The 12471-nt window shown below is 42.8% G+C and overlaps 1 long non-coding RNA gene across 1 annotated transcript in view; it reads right to left on the reverse strand.

Moving 5' to 3' along the window:
- Nucleotides 1-659: 659 nt before the first annotated feature.
- The window catches only part of LOC138513195 (uncharacterized), a 271831-nt gene continuing 260019 nt past the window's right edge, over nucleotides 660-12471 (reverse strand). Inside the window, exon 6 of the long non-coding RNA XR_011281728.1 lies at nucleotides 660-11238. This is a non-coding gene — a long non-coding RNA (uncharacterized lncRNA). The remainder of the gene's footprint in view (nucleotides 11239-12471) is intronic.

Consider the following 12471-nt stretch of genomic DNA (forward strand, 5'->3'; position numbering starts at 1 on the left):
TTAAATCTCTGAGAGGTTAATCTAATAATTAGTCACAGAGCAGGTTCAGAGGTCACAGGTGTCCATTTGACAGCTGCAGTGACAGAGAAGTCTCTATACTGCTGCAGCTGCAGTTCACATATACACCCTTGGTTCAAACACTACATAACTGCAAAATTGCTCTGTTGGTGCACACAACTGTAAATGTATCAATTTGATATCACACATGGGTCGGCTCCGTGAGCCCAGTTTTGCTGTGGAAGCGTGATGTGTCTTCTCCAAAGAGAGGCTGCTCCTGTAGTTGCAGGCTAGACGGTGGCCTGGGTGATTTCCTCTCTTTGTTCCTTTCTGACAGCACGTAACACCCTCCCCATAGAGATGACCTCTCCACAGGATGCTGTCCCCGGAACAGGAATTAAAGGGCACACCCATCCTCAAAATGAGTAGCCTCACTCCAGTTGCTGCTTCACGCACTGCATATCAAAATGTTTTTGACTGTATTAAGAAGGTAGGGGCAGTGTTAGTGTAGACAGACAGAGAAGATTCCCCCATCTTGCTCCTCTGTGCCTCTATCTTTCATTCCTGTCCCCTCCACTTCCAGTACACAAAGCACTTTGGGTGTGCAGTTGGAAGGCAACGTCTACTGATCAAGGAATGGACCCTTAAGCAGGCTAGGTTTTTTAAAAAAATATTTACATTTTTTTTATTTTGGTTGGTTCATAATTTTAAACCTTTCAAAAGGAAAGTTACATAGACAGTTTTGCATCATTTACATTTTCATGCTTAAAATCATCATTTACAAAGCCAAGAAAACAGGATAACACTGATATCAAAGCATTATCTAAAAAGAAATACATTTAAATAGAATTTTCATTTCTATAGAACTTGGTTAGGCAATTGCACTTTTTGCATAGGGTGAGCCTTTCGTGCTCCCACTCAATTGCATCATTTGTAATGCATAAATAATTGTTACAATTGCATTTCAGACAACATTTAAAATTTCCTTTGTAAGAATATGGAACCCTGTCTCACCAGAACCAAGCATGATCTTTAAGAGCCTAAACTGGATTCCCTTTTTACAAATCATATGGTGAAAGACTTCACCTTTCATCCTTATCACGTCTCATCCCATTTGTTTTCTACTTTGAATATTGTATCAAGATACTGTATGATGGCAATTCATACTGACCAATTGCTATTGGTGAATAGCCATTGCTATGCTTCAGCCCGATTCATTGGGATTGGTGGGAGTGTGACTCTCCCAACGTTTTTTTATGCGTCTCTACAAGATTTGTGCATGCTATTAAGCAGTGATGCAACGTTTCTCTTTGCGATTTATCATTGCACCATAGACAGTGGTTGTGTTCCTCTGAAATTTGTCACCTTGTGGCTAGTATGTCTCGTGTGTGCCACAAAGTGAATCTAAAACGTAGATATAGTTTACATATATAAGGTGAGGGGCTTTTATGCAGATAATACACTAGAGTTGCCAATTTTTTGTGTCCAAAAAGATTGATATCAAAATCTTTCACAAATGTGCACTTTTGTAGTGTGATGATCCAATTGAAAGCAATAATTTGATTTTGGCCGTAGTAGGATTATATATTAACATATCGAGGGAGATGTCTGCATAAGCAAGAGTGTTCAAGGTGTTTTGATACCAGGAGCTAGGGAAGGAGTCTTTCGCTGCTAACAGATGTCATGATAGGATTCCCACGATGTTTGTTGACAATAGATTTAGGAAGCATTTTTTGAATAAAGATCACCTCTTCCATTGTACTTGGGAATGCAGCATAGCCAAACCTAGTTCAAAACGAATTGCAGCTCGTGAGGTGCTATTTGGGAGTTGCAATACATTTTTCCAGAACTTGGATTCAAGCAAATCCCAATACTTACGATTCTTCGTTAGACAAGCTTCAGAGTCATATGTTAGTACCGGGACTGGTTTTTGTTTATAGAACAAGATAATATGTTCATAGGAATATTTAGCAAATCTGTAAGTTAATATTTTAGCTTGGGCTATTAAGGCTGGTAGCTTACATTGAGTTTGCCATTCATGTTCATGATCTTTGAGGCTGTTTGTTACTGCAACTCCCAAGTACTTATACAGCAGAACTCTCTCAAGTGTTTTACTACCCAGGTACCATTGAAATCGATTAATACTGGTCTTTGCGTTCTTCTAGCAAACCTGGATTTGTGTCTTGGTTGTATTTATGGTAAGATTATTCTTACAGACGTACTGATTTAGGGTGTTTAGCATAGTCTGGTACAAAAGCATAAGATCATCTGCATACAGAAGATGACTGATTGGTTGGCTACCTAGTTTTGGAGCATCGCACATGGTTTGTGAGAATGCATGTCTTAAATCAAGAATAAACATGTTAAATAATGTTGATGCTAAAATGCATCCCTGCTTGAGACCTCTTTGTGTCCGAATATAGGTAGAGAGGCTTCCATCCAATGCTAGCCTGACATGCATAGAGGTGTTTGTATGCAAAAGCATAATTAGTGCTAGTAGGGAGGAAGGGCAATTGTAGTCTCTTAATTTCTGATAGAGTAAGACTCTATCGATGGAATGAAACGTGACTTTAAAGTCAATGAATGTGATATATAAAAATGGATTTTGGGTCGCATATTTAGATTTAATGAAATGTAGAACCATGATGTCTGGGATCGTGCCAATTCCTACCACGAATCCAGCCTGAAAAGGATCCAATAATTCCGTGTTCATTACCCGTCGATGGAATTCTTTTAGGAGGGTTTGGGAGAAGATTTTACTGGGTGCGTCTAACAACGCTATAGGCCTATTACTATTTGGGAATTGTCGGTCTCCCTTTTTATACATAGGGACAGTTAGAGACTGTCTCCATGTCTGTGGAAGCGTCTGGGATTGATTCACTAGAGTGAAGATGTTAAAGAGAATTTTTGGCCACATGGCCGGATGTTGTTTAAACATATAGTTCGAAAGGCCAGCCGGAATACAAGCTCTTGACCGACTGATAGATCTTATACATAGCGATATGTCCAGAAGATGAAATGATAGATGGAATTGAGTCGCAATGAGAAAGAGTCAAGGCTCACACCATTAGGTGGTGTTGCATAAAGCTCAGCGAAATGTTTTACCCATTTGCCTTCCATAACACAATTTCCCTGAACGGTCCTTTGATTACCTTGGGACGTTAAATTAAGAATAGCCCAAGTCCTTGCTGTGTATTTAGATTGTAGAGTTTTTAACATGTGTGCGTTATCTTTTTGATAAAGTATGGCAGGTCTTGTTCGCAGCCAGTTTTTGTATTGGGTCTTAATTTGAGTGAGAGAAGCACACCTGGTTTCTATGGTATGTTTCAAAGCCTCGCATTTATCTGCTCTAAATTTGGCTTTTCAGATTTTTAGTTCATTGTCATAACAATGTAATGGGTGTTTCAGACTGACTGATTTTGCTGGATTGCGCTCTACAATGTGTAACCCCTTGCTATAGTAAGTGTTGTCTGGTTGGGAACCTTGAGCTACTTGGGATATATATGCGATGCACATGATCCATTGAGCATTAGCAGATTAAAGATTTTGGTTAAGTGAGTCCATGATCTTATTCTATTGGTGGTCTTTATGGCTGTTTTTTCAATGGAATTCAAAATAAGCTCACCTGCCATAATTATATGGTTGATCGTTGCATCTTGCGATGTCTGCACCATTAAATCATTGAGATCCTCCATGAATTGCGAGTCCCATATGGCCCCTGTATTCCAATACAAATGTATGATTGCATACACACAGGGTTGAGTTGTGATTTTTACCATTTGCATGAAACCATTTGGTGTTGCCCGTTCTTCAGCACAGGTCCCAGAATCCATTTTGCTTTCTATAAGAAGGACTGAGGTAGGACGCCCATTATGGGTTTTACTTGCTGCATTTAGAAAAACATCATAGCCATCCCACAGAGGGTGTTTCATGAGCAATGTTTCTTGGAACATTACTATATTGTATTCCGTGAGGTTTTTAGAGTTGTCCAGCAAATGTTTCAAACCTCTAGTGTTCCAACTAATTAGCAGTAGATTGATGTTTTGATTTGGCAATGCTAGTTATTTATGGACGCCACCTCCTCTGCAGGGACAAAAGTTTGGATTGACGTGTGTGTTGTATATTTGAGAGGTATTTAAGATGGCACCCTCTCCAATTGTTGGACACTTTATCATACTGTTTTCAGCATCTGGACTTCCTCTGCTAAGATCACAAACCCCATGTTGAAAAGGCATTCTTTTGCTAACCATATTGTGTTCTGTACGACTCTGGATATTATCCACAGTCTTACAGAGGATAAGGTGATATCTTTTGTAAACTCAACAAGGGCTATGTCTGTTGACATAATATCTTCCAACTGAGGAATGTCAGAGAAGATTGCTCGAACTGAACGGTGATTTAGGTCATATTGGGTAATTGGGTATGGATGGCAAGCCAGAGTTAAAGAATCTGGAGCCGGGCGCTTAGTCAATAAGGGGGGGCGCCCCTCCATTAGACCCACCATCGCATTCCTTGCTAGTGATCTGTACTCCTCTTTGCTGGATGACACAGAGTTTTAAACCAATCACCTGAGCGGTCTCCCTCCACTTCTTGGATTCATCTCTGGACTTCAGCCCCTAAAGAAGAATTGTTTTTGACTCCGTTGGGAGAGCAGTCCTTTCCAAAATCCTCCAGTTGTGAAGTGAAGACAGGTGCTGCATTGCTTTCTGTCCTTGCCCAATTGACCCACACCAAAGCATTCACACTGGCTTTTCCCTCATAGGATTGGCCATTAACCTTATCAAATAGCTTACCTGGCTCTGGGTGTGTGACCGGGGAGATCATGGGTTGGCATGAAAGGGCTGGTAAAGCCTGCCGCTTTACAACAGTGACCCTGCCAGAGTCCATGAATGTTGTAGGGCTCAGGGCCTTTTTAAATAATAATATTTTCTGGTGGTATAGTGGGGAAAAAATGTCTTTGGTGGGTTCTTTGTTTATTATTTAAGATAATCTCTGTTGGGCTAACGGGGCGCCTTGTGGTTGCAGACTCCCTGACTGCGTTGTGATGAATGTGGCACCCTTTGGTGGTGTATCTCTCTTTGCTACGTCCTGTGGCTGGTGTTGTGGCATTTGAGCCACCCCTTGACAGTTATGCCTCTGCAATCTCTGGCATTGAAGTGCACGTCACTGCTCTGCTTCTTTGGCCTAGAGGCCGCCATCACTGCAAGTAAGAAGGGGTGGGGAGAGGGCCTACCTGAACTGAGGTACCCGTGTTGGGTTCGGATGGGCTCCCACCTCTTGACGGGGCCACAATGTTGGCCCTGTCGTATTCGTTATGCTCGTGTGGCCCTTGAGCTACTTGAAAGGCTTTGTTTTGTAGAGTCTCTCAAGTTGTACTGTGGAGTTGAAACCGCACTCCTCCATTTTCTTATTGTATACTGACTACCTGCAGTTCTTTGGTCTCCTTTTGTGGCCTGGATGCTGGTTGCTTGTGTCTTATTTTGGCTGCTTTCCACGTGGCTGCCTTCTCTCAGGCATTTTGTTCTCACGTGTATGTGGTATTTTGGTCTCTTGCAGGCAGAAACCTTGGAGCTGCAGCACTCCGACACTCCTTTGCTCGATAATGTTGCATGGGCTCTCCACCCACCACGTCCTGGTGCTGCATCACCTCTGCACTGTAGTGGCGACGTGTGCTCTGAGTGGCTACCTTCGGGGTAGCTGGATTCACGTTAGCTCTGTTTCTCCCTAGGTAAGGGCTTTATCCCTTAGATGGCAATCTCTAAATTGAGGAACCCCTTTTAATTGGTCCTGGGGCGGCTTCTTTAAGGAGGGGTCATCAGCGAAACCATACATGTGTGAGTGCCTTATTACAGTAATATCGTCATCTGCTCTACTGAATGCTGAACAATAGGTGGAACATTGGCGCTGTTATAACATTTCCCAAGTGGGAGTCTTTTTCCCCGAAGGGGAGTCATTCCCAGTGAGGTCCCTCTTGCCCAGACCCTAGGGAGTCTTTTATGTAGTAGGCTCACCTCCCTAGCCTCAGGGGAGGGTATGGAGCCCAGGATTCTTCACAGGACTCACAGCAACCTGAGAGCCAAGACAGCCGGGATCGTACTCTTTCAGCTGTTTGACTGTGTAGAGCTCTGTTTTGAGAACCGTTTGACACATTTTGATGAGCAGGACCTCCAGGTGCTGGGTTTTGGCCTCTCCTGATCTTTGAATTGCTCGCATGGCACAAAGAAGTCTGTTTTGGTGCTGCCAGACCACTAAGAAGAGAGAAAGGTATTATTGGTTGCTAACTCCCAATCTTAGTCTATCTTTGGGCCCTAGAGAGTGGCTCGGTTACAATAATCTATTTTTGCATCCAAGAACATGCCCTTGTAAAGAACAACCTAGTTATTGCCTTACACCCCTGATTCATTAGTCTGAGTTGCTTCTTGCCATCTTTGGTTATTCTGTGTTCTCTCCTCAGGGGTGGCTTTTGTGTAGTCAGAAAGATGGCAAGTGTCTGTTTGATTAGCAATTATCTAAAACTGGGAGGTTACAACTAACATTGACGGATGTATGTTTTTTCTCATCGATTTTTGCACAAAATAATGGTATGTATTTTTTGTGTGCATCATAGTGATGTTATCCTATGTGTCAATAGTACAAAACCTATCGGGGTTGGGAATGGTTAAGGGACACCTGTAGATATACAATCATATAGAAGCTAGGATTGTTATTGGCTCTCCTTTATCATATGGACAACTTATGGCTACCTCTTCAGACATGTCATTTCTGAAACATTTGGTACACAGCGTTTCATTGGATTTTCAAGCTATAAGGTCCTTCGTTATACAAAATAATACAATTGGTTTGGCACACTCGTGCTGTGTTTTCAACATTTGGGTCATTTAGCAACACATAAGCCAAGACCCAGCGTTAGGGAAATAGGATATGTCACTACATCACCACCCAATTAGTGCAACATCTCTCATCATGCATGCCTTCTTCCATGAAATTGTCTTTGTACTTGGCCTTGCAGATTATTCTCACCTATTGCGTCTGGAACTCTAGGTTCAAGCCCTATTTCCATCTTTGGCTCATGTGAATGTTTTAAATGAATAAGACTTGGCATCCTTTGTGGTCTTTCTTGCACCTTAACGTGAGAGGATTCATCCCCTGCACACTTGTTCTCTTCCGAGTAGAGAGCTGACCTTGATTTCTAGGATCTTGATTTCAGGCCAGGCAGCCTCATCATGCTGCTCCAGAAACCTATTTTTGAACTGCATAACAGCTTTTTGTTCCCCTTTCATGTTTTTTGGCTTATTTATTTCATATCATCAACGTCAAGCTTCTGTACAATGGTGGCTTTGCGTGCATTCTATTCACTGCTTGTAGCTAGCCTATACGATGACTTGATCTATCTTGCGTTTCAGTGTCTGTACATTCTTCATGATTCTGATTTGTTCTGAATTTTTGATTGTGTAATATTCTTATTTTACACCTTTAAAGGTCACCTTAGGAGTTCATGCACACTTTCTTGTGATATCATTCATATTTGGTAAGGGATCTCTTCCTGCAGGCCATCATTACCTTGTGGATATATTCGATAAGGTTGCCTCAATGTGTATTTTCTTCCAAACACTCCCTGCAGTATTGGTACGCTGAGTCAGACAAGGCCCGGTCTCACGTTTGCAATACAAGGGAGGTAGGGGACGGGATCTCCTGCTCCTCTACACTTGTATTTCTGAGGAGTGAAGTAAATTATAAAATGCATAATAATTATATAAATCATGTTATGATGGCAGGTTATCATTTCATATTGAACAGTGAGCAAGAGGCATGGGACAAAGAGCACCATTGAAGGCTCTTGGATACTTAGCTAAAAACCACCAAGCACTGTAGGAACATAATGGATACTGGGATCACAACCTTCACCCTAACATTGAAATGTAGCATTCCACCATATATAGTGATTAGCATGGACTCAAATTTTGGATACACTGGCAGTCAGCATCAGACATTCTGTACAGGGCCAAGGGCATTTTTGAAATAATGAATGTTTTCTCCTAAAGTAAGTTAAACCCGATTCTCAGGAGGAAAGCTTTGCATATGCCTAGTTCCAAATGCACACACATCCTAAGTGAATTGTATATATGTGTTGGTAAGATCTTCGTATGCACCCACCTAATTCAACCTGCTCCACAAACAACAGTGAATATAGGGCAAGGTGAGGTGTAGCTTTTTGACAACTGTGATAACATATGGTATAGTGTATTTCTTGATGATATACCCAAAAGCAGAGAGATACTGGAGTTCCTTTCTTCTGTGATGAGTGTTGTAGGAAATATTCCCCAGGCTGTTTGTTTTTCTCTCTCCTGCCAAGAGTGTGATGTAGAACAGCATATGCCAGACTTCCCCCTCATCGCTTTCAATTACGCCATGGTAGAGTGGTGCTCCTCCGACTCGTTTAACTGCAGCTGTGCGGCGTATTTGGGACTACCAAGCTGGAGCATGCGGTGTGCCAGGCAATCCGTGTTCCATGATCAAGCAGCCCTTTTTATATGTTTCAAACTCTCTATTAAGTCCCTTTAGTGGTTTCCTAAAATGTGATAAGTCTTTTGGACCCATGAAATATATTTCATAACATCCTACACGCGAGGTCCGCCCTGCAAAGCAATGTCGGAGAGTTGGCCTGCAATGCATGGGCTGAGTTATTTCTGCAGCATACTGTATGTGAATTTAAACCTCAATCAGAGATGAGCCTAGAAAACCAGACCTTTGACTCAATTCTACCCGCGTGAATCACATTCGCCTGGATGGGAAGCGTAGGGAAGCACCCTGTAATAGTGCAGTTTGCACGCATAAATAATGATGCCAATACAAAATAATTATAATAACCATAATAATGCATGAGGTAATTTAACCCCTAAAATGCTGAGCTGAAAGCAAATATTGCAAATCCTTAGCACTTAACCAGGCAGTCCATTTTTTTCTGTGCACTATGGGTTCTGCCTAGTCGGGTTTAAGGAGCAGGTGGAACACGCAGGGTTGCCACCATCTCCACCCACATGCACATTTTGGTGAGGTGGCTGTCCAGGCATATATGCAGCAATGAGCTGGTGGGAGCGGATGTGGCTGCGTGCTGTAAATTGATGTGAGGCAGCAGATCCTAATTCACTGTCGGAGTGCTTGCCGCTGCCATTTGCACGGTCACTGGGGGCTCTGGTGGAGCTGAAAGAGCAAGGGAGTGATTTTGGTTTTGGGGAGAGGAGGGAAACATGTAGACCACTTTGCTGCTGTGTTGATGTGTGCAACATTATCATCATTCCACAGCTCTGCCCACATCAAAATGGCACCCAGAATGTCATTTAAGTGGCAGCAGATCAGATGTTACGTAGGTTAATGAATGCCGTTAGTGGCTGAAGTATGATGGCTTGAACTGAGTGTACAACATTTTTATACAGTTATTCATAAATTTAAAAAAGTTTAATATACAGTTTAAAGACTTCTACATTTGCAATACCTAGCAAGGCTTCATCATTAGAATGCAGACCGTGGCGAGTATGGACTCAATGGCGCCTCGGCGGCCATTGAGTTTTGCACCACGTTCCTCCCCCGTAACACATTGACGGTCTAGTCTTTCAGACCAGGCAGCCAATGGCCTTATCTGTCTGTTCCACCCGGAAGACTGCGCGTTGCATCCCTATCGCGTCAGGCTTCTGGGTGAAACTCTTTTCTTTACACACCCGTTTCTGTTCCTTCCTTTGCCCACCCAGCTTCATCAGCCGTTCCCTGGTCTTCCTGTTCCTCTCCTTATATTCATGTATCCAGTACTTTATTGTTTTTACCTCTCTCTCTCCCGCCATAGTATTTCTACTGCATTGGCTCCTGACCTCATCTACCTGAAGACTTTGTCCACATCTTCTCTCCGCCTGCCCAGAGGGTTTTTTTTATGCCGACGGGCTTTTTCCCCCCCTATTGGTTTGTTCCGGTAGAGAGGCCCCCCCAGACTCTCTGATCTAGGTCAGGGTGGCTTCCTACTGGGGCAGACCCTATCCACCACAAAAGAAAAAAGCCCTGTGGAAGAAGAAGTTCAACCCTCCCGCGGACCTTGAGACTTCAGGTGAGGAGGGGGCTGAATCAGGCAGAGGGGTTCAATTTGGTAAACCCTGACCCCTAAACCTTACCACGTATTAACTGTGTATTTGATTGACTCATTTAGTTTGGGATTTAGTAACTATTCACAGAAAACTGCGGGTTCAATTTCGTAAGCTCCCCCAGTCAAATTATTGAATAAGGTTTGTGGTTTCTTCTGCCATAATTTAATGCACAATTTGACTTGAGTGCATTGTAGTGGTATTAAAATAGCTGCAGAGTGTGACGGACAGGTTATCCTCTCCAAGAAGAGATTTATTTTCAACTAGCATGTAAGAGTGCATCTGATTGGACCATCCCCAGATTAAAAATGCCAATGGTGGAGATTCAATTCTAGTGAAACATCAATTTTGAGAGCAATAGGGCTCTCCTGAGAATGCTGTCAAACCCCCGAGGCATTAATACTTGTTATGCAACGAGGAGTAGTCTATGGAACCACAAGTATGACTTGGTCCAAAGGATATGGTTTACAGTGTTTATTCACATAAACAAGGATAACATAGAACTTGTCGTACTGCTAAAATGTGATTCCCTTCCTACAAAACTAAAAGTAACGTGGTCAGCAAATTGTCAGAATTAGCTAGAAAACAGTCTTCCATCCTAACCTGTCTGACTATAAAACAAAGATTTATGTTTTTATCTTGTATTTGAGCCATCTACTCCTCTTCCTCAAACAGTGTCGTAATAAATGCTTGGGTCACAGCAACAGTGTTCATGAAGGAAATCCATATGCCTGCCAATGAAAACAAAGGTCAGCAGTTCTCATAAAACCAAAATCAGATGTCTCTCGTTTCCTTGTACAAAATCTTGGACACTCAATTCATCCAAGCTTGTACCCATTGGAGTGGTAGACTTCAGCTTCACCAATGTGTAAATTTCGAGGTCACCTTGTTCCCTTGAGATTTCCAACTTTGAGGGAGCACACACTTGCTAAATCAACAGGCTCAATGTCAACGTTTTCTGTGTGCTTTGGGACCTCTTGCTTGCCAGTCATGGGCTTTGTAGTGCTTTGTTTTTCTTCCTCATAACTCGTCCCTTTGTCCGGTTGGGACTTGGCAATTGGATTTGCTTGACATTGTAGTAAAGATTGCGTTCCATTCTTCTGTTGGCACTTCTCTGTAACCAGAGGTAACAGGCTTCCGATTATAAAATGTGAAGTCTGAGGAGGATTCAGCAGATCAATTCAAATGGCTTTATTTTAATAGCAATGGTCCCTGTGTAGGCTGAGATTACAGATTGTAGGGTTTTTTAATCTTTGTTGGGAGTCCTCGTCCCCAACGGGGAAGTCACTCCCAGTGAGGTCCCACTTTGCCAAAGCCCTGCAGAGGGCCTATGGGTGCTTGTTGACCTGTTTACCCTCGAGGGGAGTGGCTTACCGTTGGGGAGACTGGACGAATAGCACCGATTCATCACAGTACTCTCTAAAGCTTGGATGGAGATGATATCAGGCATCTGATAGATCTGGGTGATAGAGAGCTATACCCTGTTCTGCTATACCCTGTTCTTGGCCAAGGTGAATTAATGAGCCCCATATTCCACACTCTGACACCTCAGTACAGTTTTGAAGAATAGATGGAAAAGCCATGATCTTCCAGGTTAGAGTTGTACACGTTAATCAGAGTGATGTGTTGTCCAAGCCAGGACCTGTGCACTACCACAGAACTTGTGATTCAAGTTGGTTGGGGCAACTATTGGCTTTGTTGAGGGCCGGAAGAAGGAGTTGGACACACAGTGGACATTTTGATGTTGTTTGAGGGGTGGCATGTTTCAACAAGTTTTATTTTTTAGATATAAAGTAAAGGTCCTACTTCTCCCTATCTCCATGGGGTTATCCCTACCTAAACAAATATCATTTTAGGTGCCTGTCCACTGTCTAAAGACCTACTCTAACCCTACCACTTATGTACAAGGTCACTGTCTCCCTTCTCCTGGTGAATTGTCTCAGTGTTTACCTCTTCCTTTGCAGTAGCTTCAACAAAGAGAGTCTGGTCAGAAGAGGGACTACCTTCTCCTGACCCACCTCGCACAGCCTTGAGGGCTGCCTTGGTGTAGCCTTTGCAAATAGTCTTCCTCAAAGGTCTCTTCCATTCTTCCAAAGGGCTTCTGAGAGTTTGCTTTGCACTTACATTATGAATATTATTTCCAGACAGCTATTGTTGTGTAGTGTCCCCTTTAATCTTAACTAGATTACCACTGTGATGATGCACTCTTGGTTCTTGGGACGTAACTACTGAAACCTGAGGGTATTGTCATTCCTAAACCCCTGGATCATCAGGCCATTGCTCTTGGATACTGACGCTGGAGAAGCAAGGAAGGATCACCTGGGTGAAGGGTTCTGCGGAGCTGGGA

This window comes from Ambystoma mexicanum, chromosome 12 (assembly GCF_040938575.1).
Source record: "Ambystoma mexicanum isolate Mex_15411 chromosome 12, UKY_AmexF1_1, whole genome shotgun sequence".
Classification (NCBI taxonomy): domain Eukaryota; kingdom Metazoa; phylum Chordata; class Amphibia; order Caudata; family Ambystomatidae; genus Ambystoma; species Ambystoma mexicanum.